The 15,010-nt window shown below is 52.8% G+C and overlaps 1 protein-coding gene across 6 annotated transcripts in view; it reads left to right on the forward strand.

The window, feature by feature from the left end:
• Positions 1–15,010, forward strand: part of CHST15 (carbohydrate sulfotransferase 15) — a 74,218-nt gene that overhangs the window by 23,643 nt on the left and 35,565 nt on the right. The gene's annotated exons all lie outside the window — the stretch shown is intronic.

Below are 15,010 nucleotides of genomic sequence, written 5' to 3' on the forward strand. Positions count from 1 at the left end.
GGAGGAGCTGCCTGGCTGTGCTGATACTGCCCCCCCACCCCGAGCTGGGAGACAGGTGATGAGAGCCAGGTAGGCGTGCCCCCTGCGCCCAAGTGGAAGGGTCTCCATCTCCTTTTTACATTGCAAAATGAATGCTGTGGGCCGTTCCTAGGGTAAAGCACCTTTGGGATTTGTTCCTAGTCATTCATATTTGCTCAAGTTTTCACAACAGCAGGAAAGGGTGTGAAGCCCTCAGAAAAACTGAGTCAACCACGGGCGGGCGGTCCAGCCATGTCGTAACCTTTGTCATCAGGATGTGAAAATAACCCCAGATTGCTTTGTGACGGTGTAAATGTGTTTCTTTCTGCCAATGTCATGCGAGGGGGAGGGGGAGAGACTCGAGAAGGACACGGAGGCAGGGACAGAGCAGGTCCTGGCCATGCCGGGGGAGGAAGCCCTGGGTTTGAGTCCCAGGCCCGTGGCCTGCAAGCTGAAGAGGCTCCGGAAGCAGCGTTTCTTGTTCCTCCCCCACCCCCGCCCTGATCCCTGCTGCCGGAAGGAGCTGGTTGACAAGCAGAGCTCTTCCGGTCTTGGCCCTCTGTAATGCCATGTCTACTTTTTAATCCCAAATGATGGTTTTCCCCACTCAGAAAAACCAGTGAAGCCCTCAAACTAATTAAATGGAGGAGCTCATTTAATTATGCAGGTAATTGGTAGTTTTTTCTTCTGGAGTACAGAAGAGGGGAAGGTAGCTGAGGGGCCAAAAAAAAAAAAAACAAGAGAAAGAAAGAAAAAAAGGAAAGAAAGGAAAGGAAAGGGAAGGAAGGAAGGAAGGAAGGGAGGAAGGGAGGAAGGAAGGGGAAGAGAAAGAAGAGAAAGAAAGAAGAAAGATCATTTGGAATTTTAGTTGACTCTGAATCCTTGATATGTTTGAAACATTTCCAAATTTCCTTTACAGGAAAGAAAGGAATATGATCCAAAAGGAAGAGGGACCTTTTTTCCTTTTCTTTTGTCTTGAAAAATTGTGTTGACGGAGCCCTGGCCGGGTGGCTCGGTTGATTGGAGTGTTTTCCCATATACCAGAAGTTTGCAGGTTCGATTCCCGGTCAGGGCATGTATGAGAAGCAACCAATTGATGTTTCTCTCTCACATCGATGTTTCTCTCCCTCTCTCCTCCTTCCTCTCTCTAAAGCCAATAAGCGTATCCTCGGGTGAGGATTAAAAATGTTGCATTGGTGGAGTGATGTCAGAAGTGTGCCTGAAAGGTCTGTAAGAACCAAAAATGGGTGAAAACAAAACAAAATGGAAAAAAAACCAAAGCTTCTGACCACAAATAAGAATCCTGTCATTAGTTAAGACATATTATGGTGTTTCCCTGAGTAGGAAAGCTAACTTAGGCAGGAGGTGCGCCTGGGGTCAGAGGGAAGGAGACGGGGTCACGGCCCTCAGGGGCCCTGCTCTCTGTTCCTGCAGGATTGAGGGGCTCAGGGGCTCTCTGGGGGTGTCAGGAACCTCAGGCCCATGGAGCCCAGGGCCAGCCCACCCAACAGTCTGGCAGTGGAGCCGGGGCCAACTACCAGCTCTATTGGTGGCAGGAAATGGATTTTTAGTGACTTAGGAACTAATTGCAGATGGGCAGACTTTTAAAACCTGTAGAATGAAAACACACATTTATTGGGAATTCTGTTATAACTGTGCTGTATTCGCACACATGTTGCCATTCTCCTGTGTCGTTTTATAATTTTCTTCCTTCGAGAAACATCTGTGACTGTGGACAAAGGAGACACTCGCCTTCGCAGAGCGTACAGCCCGGTGGTCCCGGCGGAGGCCAGCCCCACCACCAGGCACTCGCCAAGGTGCGCGGTGGAAGGGGTTCGACAGAGGAGGGGCCTCGCTAGGGCCAGGGCTTTGGTGGGGGCCCCTGGGCTGACATCTGAGGGTGAGCTGGAGTTCATGGGCCAGGCAGGCCAGTGGTGTGGAGAGGCTGCTGGACACACAGACAGAAACCAATGCAGCGGGACGAGGACCAGAGGAACAGACACAGACACTGGGGCGTGGTCCCCTCTCTCCCTGCATCCTCCCGCAGTACTTCACGGGGGGTGGACGTCCCATTTTTAGCTCAGCTGCTGACCTGGGGCTCAGACGTTAGGTGGACTGACTAAAGTCACAGGGTTGGTGAGGTTCTGTCAGGGGCTTGTGGTGTCCCCGGGCTGTAAGTGCCACCGTGGCAGCCATGTTCCTGCTCTACTCCCTGGGCAGTCCCGTGGGCTCCAAGTTCATTGCTGTTTTGTGGCTCCGTGGCCTCCCCTGGGCCTGGGAGGGACGGGGAAGACATCACACGGGTGCTCGGGTTGTCGGGAGAAGTTCTCAGGGACTCTGAGCTGACTTTAGCTCTGAACAGCCGTGTGCTTCAGCCAAATATTTATTTTTATGAAACAGACCAGAGAAGTTCTTGATAGGAAGTCCGTTGGCTATAAGGACTTTTTAAGTCATTAAAAAAAAAAAAAAGCTTGGAGGGTTTTTTTAACCGAGGAGGAGGTCAGCTCTCTGTAAACAAGTCCAGACCTTCCCAATGATCACTTCCCAGATCTTTATGAGAAAGATCCCACTCTGTCTGTGGTTAGTGCCGACAGGAATTTGATTTGTTTGTCTGCAGCTCAGCCATCTGCCTTTCTGTCCCGTGTCGCCTCCCCTCCTGTCCCCACTCCACTGTACCTCGTCGCAAAAGGGGGCTTCTGCCCTGGGCCAGCAGCCCCTGCCCACTGACCGGATGGGAGTGACGGCAGAGTTTGAGCGGCGTTTTAGCTGGGCTCCCGAGACACAGAGGTGTCCTTGGAGAACACGCCCTCGTTAATGGTATTTTTGAGTGACCACCGCTCCGGTGTCAAGTATTGAAACTCGGAGAGACTTTTTTTTGAAAAAAAAAAAAAAATCATACACCTCGAAATGCTTTCAGCAGTGTCTCTGTTTCCTGGAAGAGAGAAGTGACCTCCTTTTCAGTAGTCTGGCCGCATCTAAGGTCCGCACCCTGGGCGGGTCATCCCTGCCGGATCTGGGTTTCGGATTTGAGTGGGGTCATCAGGCACTGGGTCCATTTTCTAAAAGTCTAAAGGAGGGTTTGAAACAACCCTTTTCAAAGGTAGTTTCTTTTCTGGGTCTCCCCTCCCATCCTAAGAGCAGCTAGCTCTCAGCTCCCGTGTCCTGGTGGTGCCAGCGTCTTCCCCGCCATGTTCCCGTGGGGAAGGGCTCCTCTCCTGACCCGTTTCAGTCCTGTCCAGCTGCCGCTGATACGAAGCCTTTGCCCCTTTTCTTCTTCCTGCCTCACATCCAGAGTTGGCCGGTCTTCCTACTCCACACTGGAGTAGGTGGTCGAGGTGCGGATGCGGTTTATTGAGGCGGGCACCCTCCAGGCACGTTGTATGGATCGACCCATTTAATCCTCACAGCCCTCCACACTGGAGGCTCTGCCACTGCATCCATTCTGTAGATGAGCACACAGAGGCACAACTGGGTGCACAGCCAGGTGCAGCTGGGTGCCCGAGGGCACACAGCGGCCAGGGGGCTGAGACTGCTGAGGTTTGGTGTTTCATCGTTGCTCACGGCCACACCAGGACAATGTGCTCATTCTCACACATGTGTAGCTGCGGGGTGTGTAGTCAGGGTCCCCCTGGCCAGACTCTCGCAGGTATTGGTGCACAGTCACAAGACATTGTCCTCCAGGCTCCCACCGTTCCTTTTGCTCACTGTCTGTTGGTGTGCTCTTGGACTCGGCGTGTGTGCTCACGCTGGGGAGCTCCCTGGCTGGCCCACCATAGTGGCAGAGAGGGCGGGGCACACTGCTCAGCACATCGCTCCGAGGTAGAAGGGAACTGGGGCTTTCTGGCAATTGAGCATTTGAGTGTCTGATGGGAAGATGCTCCTTAATTAAAAGACAACGACAAACGAGGGCAGGAAGTGAGGCCCTGACATAACGTCCACTGGGCACTTCACATGAAGGCCTTTGGTCCGCCATTCCTGCCTGTGTGGTCAGTCTGTAGCCCATCGCTCCCCCTGCTACCCCCCTTGCCCCGCCCTGAGCCACCTGGTCTGGGGAGGGAGGCCAGATTAACTGGTGAGAAAGAAGGAGGCTCAGAGATTATTCAACATTTATTTTGCTTATTTCATCTTTACTGTCTTTGTGGTTACAAAAGTAACGCTCGCTCTGTGTAAGTGAAACTGGAAGCAGGATGGCAGTGTAGGAGTGGAGAGCAAAACCCGCTGCTTCCCTCCCCCCTGCTCCCGCCCCGCCCCCAATGCCAGGAAACTGCGACCTACTACTCCTGCCTTCCCTGCACTGAGGGGCAGGCTGGGCTTCCACCCGTGTTTAAATCCAACTCTGCCACTTACTCGCTGCGTGCTACAGGACACGCCACTGCACTGCTCAGAGCCCCAGTTTGCTTCCTGCAAAATGGAGCATTACATCCACCTGGATCACTGCTTTGAAGACAGGGGCAGTTGAGAGGTGGCATAGAACCTACCACAGAGCTGGGGTTCAGTCTGGGTCAGTCTCCTCCCCCTGCCCTATGCTGGGCGTGTTAAACTCACCTCCAGGGTGCCTTGAAGGTGGAAGATATCTGCCCACTAGGTGTCCCAGTGGGCCCGAAGCAGCCTGCAGCTGGGGAGGCAAGCTGGAGTGCTCTGCAGACTTTGTAATACTTAGTGACACATCGAGTGAAACTTAGTTTAGAAACCATGTTTCAAATGTTTACCTGTTTTAAAGATGGAAGATTCAGATTGCAGTGTAGCTTCCTGCAGCTCCTGACATGCTTCTGTGCAGGGCGGGGGAGGGGAGGGATTGGCATTGGGGGTGGGGCTGGCACACCTCCCCACAGCCCTGGAGGGCCAGCACACCTCCTCACAGCCTGTGTGTGCACGCCCAAGCTGGGGTTGGTGCGGGAGGTGCAGTCCTTGCCTCGTCCCCCACCTTGAAGGGCCAGGCCCGTCTGGAGAGCAGACAGGGAGTGCTCACTGACCTAAGTGACATCCTGGAGAAACCCCACTTCCTCTTGTTCTCACACCCTCCAGAGGACGCTGAAATTCAGTCAGATTGGTTTCTCTTTCCATCCAAGAGAAGTTTCAAAGAAGTGGTTTTCAGGTGATTCTTCTTGTTCAAGGTTAACCAGATTCTTATTTTGCCTATCGTTGGGCATAAAACAATGTTTAAATGTATTCAGATCAGCCAGGCCATCTGGTGGGGAGGACGCAGCTGCTCCCGTTCAGTCGTGCTGCCCCTCATTTATTCGTGGTAGGGCGTCCTAGACATCTGCAGGACCATTATCTGCACTTGGCTTTGAACGTGTGAGCTGCATATCCCCTCTTGTCTGCCCGTCCTGAAGGACATCTGGGTCGGGCCTCTTCTGCTGTTTGCACTCTTCCCCGAGTCACACTGAAGCAGGTGGGAGGGACCTGGGGACCCAGGTGGGGACAGGGCACCCTGCTCCTTTGGGCCCTGCTATGGAGTCTCTGTGTGCTACACTGGGTGTCACATCTTTTCCTTCGCTTTCCTGTTGCTGTTCAGGGGAAGTTGTTGGAAGGCGACTGGAATCTCCTTGCCTTCTTTGTGGCCCCCAGTTGTGCGGGAGCCCAAAGGCCCCCAGGCTGAACATGGGCCCCTTTTTCCTGGTAGTCAAGGTTCGTCGGTGCAGATGTTTGAACCCTCAGAAGCAACCAAAAGGAATAACAGCATTAGTCGCATGCCTGGGTTTCTGAGATCATTGCACTGTGAGCAGAAGAGGCTGAGGGTCTGGGTGGTGAGGTTTGCCTGCAGCCCTGCGGCTGGCGAGGGGCGTGGCCCTGGCCGGCTCCGCCCCTGCACTCTAAGTCAGCGAGCGGTTTTCTACTAGAGGGCCGAGGGCCGCAAGAGTTTTTAAAACACGCAGTACCTGACTGTTTACTCAGAGGCAGTGACCTCTTTTCCCTGAGATGGTCAAATAAAAAAAAGAATGACAACAGCCATCCAGCGTGAATGAATCAAAATTATACCTGATTCTTTTGTCAGATGGGCAAAAAATAGAACATATCTTTTGGTGTGCGGCAGAATTTTAGCCGTTAGCTTGTGTGGGCTGCGAGATGGAAGAGGTGGGAGCTCGCTGCTCTAAGTCCTGTGCTGGGGCAGGTGGTCAGCCTTGAATCCTCCGGGCCGGTTTCCGTGTCTGTAACGCGGGAAGACTCCCTGCGTTCTTCTTAGATTACCATGGTGCAGCCTCAGGACGAGCCACGTGAACCCCAGCCTGGCGTCTGGACACTAGGAAGCCCTTGTGTCCTTTTCATCATGGTGTCACTAGATGGCAGGAGCCCTGCTCTAGGGATCTGCTGGCCGTTTGCTCCTTCACTCGTTGGCGTAGAAACTGCCGTGGCCGCCACCCTGTGCTGGACACGGCGGTGCACCAGCTTGAGTGGCAATCCTGGTACCTCCGTGGGTTTGAATGAAGGGTCAAGCATCGCTGGCCTTGCCCTTGTAGAGCCACGACCTCCTGCCGTGGCTCCTGGGAGAGTGGATGGCCGGCGGGCTGGCTGAAGGCTGACCTTTCTACTCCCGGATCTCAAATGCAGAGTTTTCTCCCTGAGGTTCCATCTCAGGTGGTCATGCAGGAGGAAGTGCGCGGGCCCTGCAGCCAGACGGAGCTGCGGGTCCCGCCGCTGGCTGGCTGTGGGGCTCTCTGCAGGGTTTTAACCCTGCTGTGCCTCAGTTTCCCACATACAGCTTGGGGATCTCAGCACTGACCTCGCAGGGGTACCATCAAGTCAGGAAGGGACCCCTCACGTCGCTCTGCATGTGGCAGGTGCCGGGAGGTCACTTGTTCCTTCTGCTTCCACCGCCTTCACGCCCTCAGCTGGGCCCATGTCTGTGACATGTACGCCCCAGTCTGCATAAAGGGCAATCTTTAATTTGTAACCTTAAATGTCTTAAAACAGACTGAGTGTTGCTTCCTTGAAGTGCTTTACACTATATGGCTGTCAGGGCTTCCTTGCCAGGAGCCTTCACGGTGGGCGTGTGTCCCAGCGAACGTGGAAGCTTGTGGCTGCCCCTGGTCCTTGAAAACCACCCTCAGGGCACAGACGAGGCTGAGTGGGAAATCCAGCCTCAACCTAGTTGCTCGTCTGAATGACTCCTGGAATAATGAACGGAGTGCTCAGAAATGGTTCTCCCCAGCGGGTTTCAGGTCAGGAGGATTGCTGCCTGTGTCACAGAGGCCTGCAGAGTCTTTTGTGTGCGACTTCACTGGGTGACAGCTGCAGTGTGACCAGAATCTCGGCCCTTGTCCACTCGGCTCCTGGTCGTCACTGCGTTTCAGAGAGACGCCGGCCGGTGGTGCAGGGAGCTGTGGTAGAGGGCCCTACGGGAGAGCCACCTGCCACCGAGACCTTTAAAGAGATCTCTCACTGGCCCACCTGCTTCCCCCTTCCCCACCCACCCCCAGCATGGGAGCTGTGGTGGCCGGGGGCACAGCTGTGACAAGCAGACGTCCTTAGCACCGTGAATCAGCGCTGGGTCCACCTGGGTTCCGCACATTCTCAGGGGCTGGTGGGCTTGGGGGCTGTCCTGAGAATGGGCCATACAGGGTGGCCAAAGTAGGTTTAGCGTGGTGAGCGTATGAAACACCAAGTTCCTGCATCATTTATTAATTATCATAGTCTTTATTTGTACTACAACTGTAAACCGACTTTTGTCTGCCTGACATAGTCCTGAGCGTGAGCTCTCTGCCCTCCTCCTCCCTGCCCCACACTGGGCACCAGGCCAGCCTCTGCAAACCTGGTCCCCGTCCGGGTGCAGTCCCTGTCCCACGCCAGACTGCACAGCTGGAGCAGATGCACCCACGAGGACCCGGTCTGGGACTCAGCACCCCGGGCTGATGAGGCGACAAAGGAGACACCCGTGTCTCCTCCTGTATCTGCCTCCTGTGGCCTCCCGGGGCTCCCTGCCCTGTGTTTTGGGGTGAGACTGAAAATCTGTTCTCAGGAGGGATTCCTAAAGGGATGGGGAGTCTCCAGAAAGAGCTGCTGGAGGGGTCGCATCCAGGCCTGGGTGACGGGGTGCAGGTTAGGAGGGGCTCCCTCGTCGATGAGGTGTGGGGGAAGACTGGGGTCAGAGGCCAGGCCTTTATCCTGGGCCATGCACCCTTGGGGAAGTGCAGAACTGTACTGGGCTTAAGTTTCCTGGGCTGTAAAATGCAGAGCTCAGTGAGCAGACACCTGTAGGTTTGATTCACGGGAGCCTGCCCAGGTGTTGGCCTGGGCTGTGTCTGCCCACCATCACTTTGGAGGGATTCCAGATCTTTCCGTGAGAAGGACTCTGTAGTAGAAGTCCCCAGGGATCCCCTGTGAGTTGCTCCCTGATGTCTCTCTCCTCCCAGAAGTGGCTCACTTAGCCCAGACCTTCAGGCCTTTGGGGACAGACACCTTTCTGGAAACCTGACCCTCCCTGTGAAGCACCGAAGTTCTGGACAGATGGTCATTCAGAAGGGGCTAAACTTTTCCCGACTGGCAGCCACATCTGCCCCAGGTTCTCCGGGGATCCCCACCCTGGTTGTTGAGGCACCCGATGATCCCAGTCTGCTCTGCTTTTTCCTGTCTCTTTCTACTGCAAAACCTGACCCTGACTTCCTGTCTGTGTGCCTGCTGTAGCCGCACCTGCCTCTTCTCCTTCAATACTTCAGATTATTGCAGACGGGAATTGGATACCTGTGCCCAGGATCATACACACACTGACAGCTAGCGATACAAAGATGCAAAGAATAGCTGTCATCAGCTGGGGCTTGCTCGGAGCCAGGTGCTGGGTTAAACCTTTTGTTTATATTCTCATTTTCCCTTCCCATCCACGCTGGGAGACAAAGATGGTTTTATTCCCACTTTACAGGTGAGGAAATAAAGTCTCAGAATGGCTACGTTGGTGGCTGGAGGGAAAGCTGTTCCCTAGACCAGATGCCAAGGAAGCTGCCTGTTGTGGAGGCTTGATCTCAGGGGTGATGCCGATTTTTTTATGGAATAAAATAATGGTTTAGAACGTGCTTTCTACGCTGTAAAGCACAGAAGGTAGGCACAAACAAATGTAACGTGGATGATGAACTTAAGTAAGTAGGGTCAAGTGCGCTCTAAAAATAACTTTTCAAGTAACAACAACCTGAGTATGACGCACACTTTGGGCCAGTCGGGAAGATCCTGCTGGTCGCACGGTTTGAGCATCCTTGTCTCAGACAAAGCATGGACGCAGCGTCTCCGTCCTCAGGAAAGGCGAGACCTGGCAAGGAAGCCATAAGGATTAGGCTCCAGGAAGGGCCTGCTCAAGGAGAGGAAGCAAGGAAGAAATCATAGGAACTCTAAACAGGAAGGAGCAAGGCCTCATCAGGAAGTGGAGCCATGGGGTCAGGAGTTTGGGGAACTAAAACAGAACAGCTGCGGTTGTCATTATGCACATTGTGCCAGGAAGTCACCTGTGTGTGACATCTGGGCAGCTATGCCTTGATTTGGGAAGAGCTGCCCTCTGGGTTTTGAGCATTATTTTGGCATATGTGTCTCTGATGTTAGCTAGGAGGGTCTTTGAGGCAGAGCACTCAGTTGACTCACTGGGTCTTTGGATGAATTGCTCATGATTCACTTTCCTGGTGTCAACACACTTCTTGGAGCCCTTACATGTAGAATTTTACTGGTTTAACTTAGTAACATTGATTGTTGGTAACCGGTGGAGGAGTGTGTCCTCAGCGTTTATCACGAGACAGAATGCCCCCAGACTCAGTAAAACAACCACTTCCTACTTCTCACGCGCCTGCAGGGACGGGCTGTTCTGGCTCTGCTCTGCCCGGTGGCTCTGCTCTGCGTGTCTCTAATCCCCCTCCTGGCTGTGCCGCCACGTTCTTCCCATGGTGACAGCAAAGGTGCAGAGGGCAAGCAACACGTGTCGTCAGGCCCTGGCTTGGAGCTGGCACGTCGTCACTTCGGCCGCGTTCTGTGGGCCAGAGCAAGTCCCCAAACTCGAACCGACGGGCGGAGAAGTGTATCCCCCTCCCTTAGTTGGAGGAACTGCAAAGCCCCCCGTGGGGTTAGGGGTGCGGTACAGGGAGGGGTCCCAAGCGGAAACCAATCACATGATCTGACTAGATGGCAATGAGCCGCTGCTTAGCGGTGGGCCGAGACTGTGTGTGTATGACAATAGCGAACACGCATTAGCACTTAGACACGCTTCCAAGCACTTCACACGACTTGGTTCATGTGATGCTCACAGCTGTGACCTGGGCCCTAGGACTATTCCCAGTTTACATCCAAGGCCACGGGAGGGGAGAGGTTGAACAACTCACTCAAGGTCAAAGCCAGGTTGCTGGCTCCAGGGCTGTATGTGATCAGTTTCTGCTGAGGACTTCTTTAGAGAATACCGAGGCCCAGGTCACGTACGTGAATTCTCAAGGCCCGCTAAGAAGACACGGCCTTCGTGTCCTGGTCGGGGTGACTGCTAAGTGTCTTTTTCCCTCCATGTTGGAGACCAGAGAGTGTTCAGCAAGGGGGGAAGCTTCATGTGTTTGCTGACCGCCTTGTGATCGGAAGCAGTGAGCTCCGGGTATAGGACGGAAATTGCCGATCTATCCTCGGTACGGAATGCTCCGGTCTCGTCAGCCTTCTCAGTCTCTGGGGTGACCTCGCGATATCTTTGAGCGAAATGTGAAAAATGTTCCTTCCCCCACTTGTTGATGAATAGGCCTTGGAAGAAATGTATTTCCACGTACATAGCCCAAAGAGAAACGTGGGCAGTTAGACAGACTAATCGGAAGAAGCCTTTGTGTTCTAGTAAAGGTTAATTAAGAACCATCAATTTTTTTTCTTTAAAACATTGAAGTAAAATAATGTTATTAGCACTATTTTCCTCTCTACTCCCAGAGGGCAGATGTAAATGTTCTACCTAAATGAAGCTATTTATTTAAATCCATCTAGATTTCTTTTGAAGTTTCATACATCTTTCTGCTGCTGTATCAGCTTATAGCTACAATAATTTAATAAGTTTTTCCTAGGGTGAAATTGGATGCCCTTTATCGATCTTACACCGAGGGGGCATTCAATTACTTAATCTACAGTGGTATTTCTGGGTCTCTCAATTACAATTTTGTTATAAATGGATTGCTAATGATACTTGGGGTGCATAGGTTAATGGGGGCATCCCAGCCAGGGCCAGGGAATTGAACGCTTTCTATTTTGGGACCGGATATCTGATCTCCCACGGTGGTGCCGGGTTCCCACACTCACAGTCTGCATCCCCAGGGCCCAGCGTTGAGCCCAGGCTGGACAGCAAACTCCCTGAAATGTATACCTGAGTTCTTGGGTTTAACACCTGAATGGGAGCGCCAGGAGTCCTGTCTACTCCGAGGCCACTGGCACCAAAACGTGGGCATTCCAGACAGATGAGTGCCGGGGGCAAGCGTGGCTCACTGTCTAAGACTGAACAGCCCGAGGGGTGGGTTCTGAAGGGCTATTGTTGGGATAGTTTGTGGCCGAGGAAAAGGCCAGTTCAGGGTCAGAGTAGCAATCCGTCTTCCCTTCAACAGAGTCCCATTAATGTGATTTTTCTTCACGGAGCTATGTTAGTAGTTACACATATTGCAAAGGTCCTTTTGGGGGAGTATGTAGCGTGCATCCCTTTTTGCCCTTGGACACGTCCCAGTCCTAACTCTGGCCATTCCAGACCCTCCCCACAGAGTCTGGCCCCTGCTTCCCCTCCCATCAGGGTCTGCTGTCTCACCCACCCCCTAGCCCGGGTCTGCCCTCACTGTGGTCCTCGAAGTCTTCCATCTCCAGATTCTGTCCTTCCTGGGGTCTTTACTTCTGTGTCTGGCTTCACTGTCATCATTCAGATGCCCCTTCCTAACCTAGGTGTCCTGGCCGTCCCGTCTCCTGCACCTGCTCCTCTAAGTCGGCCGCTCCCAGGGGGGTGGGCTGAAGGTCAGGGACACTGCTCAACATCCCACAGCCCACAGGACAGCCCCCAATGACAAAGAATCACCAGCCCTCGTGCGGCACCGAGAACCTCCACACAAATGGCTTTCTCGTATCCTCTTCCCTCTTAATTTTATTCTTAACCCCCCTTGGCATCTAGGTGATGATCTTACGCGATGTGACTTTTCTACTGTCTGCCAGCCCCGACTGCTGGTGGGACATGAGCTCCAGGCGGGAAGAGGGCTGCCCTTCGGGGTCACGCTTGCACTACCCCGGGTGCAGGACGAGGGTTGGCTCTGTTCTGACAAGGGCGCCCACACATGGGTTCAACTGGTCATCTGACTGTTTTTAATGGATGTCACCAAGGTGTATTTTATACACTGTACACTGGCCATACGTTTCAGTAAAACTTGTAAAAGTTAGATAGTTTAAAATTCTTTTCTCAAAGAGGGTCTCCCCCTGCCCCCCTGGGGTGTTTTGCCACACTGGCAAGTTCTCCAGCCCTCCAGACTCCAGCCGGGTGTCCCGCCGTCCCGTCCAATTCTGCCCTGACACTAACCACTGGGAGTCAGGGCGCAGCACCCAGCTTTGTGGCTCAGTCCCCCAAGGCTGCCCCTGCTTCAGATGCCAGCTGCAAGTACTGGGTCCTGAGGCCACCCACTCTTCTGTCTGACAGGGCAGCACATTCAGAGGTCCCTCCACATGCTCTGCAGGATTGATAATTTGCTAGAACAATGCACAGGACTCAGGAAAGTACCTTCCTTCCTGTGACCACTTTGTTACAAAGGACATAACTTGGGAGGAGCCGGACGGCAGAGATGCACAGGGTGAAGGGTGTGGGGAGGGGCCCATGGCATCCATGCCCACCTCTGTGTTCACCAACTCGAAAGCTCTCCGAGTCCTGTCACTGAGGGTTTTTATGGAGGTTCCATTGTGTAGGCGTGATTGATTAAGTCATTGGCCATTGATGATTAACTCAGCCTGTAGTTTCTCTCCTCTCTTTGGAGGTTGGAGAGGCAGGGCTGAAAATTCTAAGTTTCTGATCAAGGCTCGGTCTTCTGGTGACCAGCCCCATCCTGAAGCTATCTGGCCCCCCCCCCCCCCCCCCCCCCCCGCCAAGAGTCACATCATTAGCATAAACTCAGGTGTGTTGAAAGGGACTTAATTATGAATAATAATCTATCACTCAGGACATTGCAAGGGTTAGAAGGGGTGTGCAAGAAACAGAGACCAAGTAAATATTAATGTTTGTATTATGTCACCCCCGCCCCCAGCTTGTATGGGCTTCACGCCCCCCAGACCTGGGTGGGCATCTTCAGCAGCGCCCCGGACACAGCGGGCCTTCCGAAGGGATCTGGTGAACAAAGGAACGAACAAATAAAAAAACGATAAATCCTGGGGCACTGAGGTTTTTTTTTTTTTGAAGGCCCCTAAGTCACCTGGAATTGTCTCCCCAGTTCTCAGCTCCCCTTCTTATGTTTACGTGGAGTGGGTGGGAGCAGCCCGCGCTGGGGACAAACGCTCTGCCCACGTCCCGGCGACGTGCCATGGACATGGTTCACTTCTCCGTCTACCCAGAGGTCTATTTATTTACTTGGCTTGTAAGGAGAAGCCTTTGTTCTTGATCAGGAATGTTTTGCTCATTCTGTTGGGCTCAGATATTGTACATTCTTGTCTTGGAGCCTCAGAGGCCATGTTTCCTTTAAAAAAGAAAAAAATTCATTAGGCCTTGTCCAGCCAGAGAGATAAAGAGTGGGAACTTGCTCCCTACCGAGACCCTGGCCAGAGCCTTGTCCTCGGCACGTGAGACAATGTTTTCTTGGCTCAGTGATGGGGTTGCCAAGTTGGGGAGCTTGCCCTTTTGTTTCTTTGGTTTGGAGGAATTGTTTGTACCCAGAGAGAAGAGGTCGGGGGTGGTTGACAAGTTTGAAGCAGAGCTGGGTGCTCTCAGGGGGCAAGGGAGCAGTGGGGCCTGAGATGTCGCCCGGCTCCGGGGCGGCTTGCTCTGCAGCCCCCACGCCTCTGCTCCTCTCAGAGATGATGCCCGACCCCATCAGCCGTCACTGACCAGCGTTTCTCACACTGGTCCCGTGAGACTGCAGCCAGGAATTCCGCGGCTGGTTGCGTCTTGGGAATTCTGTGCATTACAGTTCTCTCATGTGTATTCACGGGGCTTAGTTAGGAGCAGTTCAAAGACCCCAAAAAGCCCTGTTGTAAAGAAGCCTGTAATTTTGCCCATTTCACCTTTCCTCCCAGTGATTTCAGCACGGAGCACTTATCGACAACGTGTAGAGTGTGGTGCGGGAGGCACTGGAGGAAACACTGCTTGGCCATTTCTTGGTCAGCATGTTTGGATGGAACGTGGGCCTTTTGGTCCAGGGGGAGGGCACGTTTCTCCTAGTGAGTTCTGATTGTTCAGGCCTCCAGCCAGAAGGAGGAGGCTTTAATGCAGGGTTAGTTAATTCAGCCTTCTCTGGGGACAGGCTGTGCGTGCAGAGTCGGAGGTGTGCCCTTCGCCCTTGGGTAAGGAGGGTGCTAAGAAAAACAGTGTGATAGGGTCTCCGATTTCTGACTCTGTTCCAAGTGTTCTGGGCATTCGCTGACAATTTAAAAATCATACGAGGAATAGTCGTTGGTGATGCTAGTGTTGTAAACGTTATCTACCCTTTAGGGGATGCTAAAGATGTGTAGACATGCAAACTCTTCACATGCACTAATTTAGCACTTTTACAAAGTTGTAAGGGAGGTTCTCTTATCCTCATTTTACTGGTGAGGAAACCAGAGTTCAGAGAGGTTTTGTGGCTTGCTGAAGGTCACACAGCTAGTCAGTGGTGGTCTACCACTGTTAGAAACGAAGTAGGTCTCCAGTTTTGTGCTCTCTCTCTTTCTCTCTCTCTCTCATAACATCTACAAAGAAGCATCATCTGAGCAATAATACATTTTATAACCACAGGATTCTATTAATGGATTTTTAAGAATCATGTTTTTCCCAGGATGATGAAAGTAAAAAATTATTTCAGGGTCTGAAGAGTTATGTCACACAAGGGAATACTGCACATTGGATTTAATTGCTTAA

Source organism: Desmodus rotundus, chromosome 4 (genome assembly GCF_022682495.2).
Source record: "Desmodus rotundus isolate HL8 chromosome 4, HLdesRot8A.1, whole genome shotgun sequence".
Taxonomy (NCBI): domain Eukaryota; kingdom Metazoa; phylum Chordata; class Mammalia; order Chiroptera; family Phyllostomidae; genus Desmodus; species Desmodus rotundus.